This window comes from Arachis hypogaea, chromosome 7 (assembly GCF_003086295.3).
Source record: "Arachis hypogaea cultivar Tifrunner chromosome 7, arahy.Tifrunner.gnm2.J5K5, whole genome shotgun sequence".
Lineage (NCBI taxonomy): Eukaryota > Viridiplantae > Streptophyta > Magnoliopsida > Fabales > Fabaceae > Arachis > Arachis hypogaea.
In genome coordinates, this window is record NC_092042.1 from 66,874,951 (window position 1) to 66,876,053 (window position 1,103).

General features: G+C 44.6%; 1 non-coding gene across 1 annotated transcript; it reads right to left on the bottom strand.

Annotated features, from left to right (window-relative positions):
• Positions 1 to 353: 353 nt before the first annotated feature.
• Positions 354 to 459, bottom strand: LOC112704440 (small nucleolar RNA R71). The gene has a single exon (XR_003155065.1). It is a non-coding gene; the product is annotated as a small nucleolar RNA R71 (small nucleolar RNA).
• Between the last annotated feature and the right edge of the window lie 644 nt (positions 460 to 1,103).

Sequence of the window (1,103 nt, forward strand, 5' to 3'; positions counted from 1 at the left end):
TTACCTTGAAAGAGGCCGGAGCTCCTGATCTTGCCTTGCAACCACTTCAGATTCTATATCCAGCCTTGGATCCGAATTTTGAACATAAGTCTGGCACAATTAACCTACTTCTCAAGTACAATGGATTGTCTGGGGAAGATCCTCTGAAGCACCTTAAGGATTTCCAAGTTGCATGTGCAACTGCAAGAAGACATGGAGCGGATGAAGCCGCGGTGTTGGTCTTTGCTTTCCCTTTCTCTTTGGAAGGAAAAGCAAAGGAATGGTTTTATACTCACCCGGGGGAAGTTAGATCCAATTGGGACTTGTTGCAGAAAGAATTCTTGGAAAAGTTCTACCCTCCCCAAAAAATAGACAAGCTCAGAAGAGAGATTTCTTGCATTGTGCAACAGGATGGGAGACTTTGTATGAATATTGGGAGAGATTTAAGAAGTTCCTGGAAGCTTGCCCTCACCACCGAATAGATGAGTTGGTTTTGAGTAGTTATTTCTGTCAAGGAATGCACCACCAAGATAAGCTTCTCTTGGATGCTGCGAGTGGAGGTTCATTGACCAAAAATAAGACTGCAGCAGAAGCATGGGAAGTTATATCGGACCTAGCGGATTCTACTCAACACTCAAGGGCTAGAGTCCACAACCAAAAGCTATGAGCGAGGTTTCTCCCTCTGGAGATGCTATTTTGACTAAGACCCTTGGTGAGAAGACAATTTTGTTGAGGCAAATCACCCAAGGACAACAAATTTCTCAAGCTTTGATAAATGCCCCACCTCAACCTCCTAGGACCGAAGGACCAACAAGGATATGTGGTGTTTGTTCTTGTACTACTCATTACACCGATGAGTGTCCTCAAATCCAAGAGGACACTACATTGGCAGTTGTTAACCCCTATCCACAAAGACCCAACTACAACCAAGGACCTTACCCACATAGAGGTAATCAAAACCAAGGGTGGAGGGATAACTCAAACCAAAGGTGGAACCAAGCTCCCCAAGCTCAAACCAATCAAAATGCTCAAGTCTACTACCATCAACATCCCCAAGGCCAACCACAATACTAACAACCATATCAACAGCCCCCACAACCTCCTCAAGTGAAGTATCAACATCC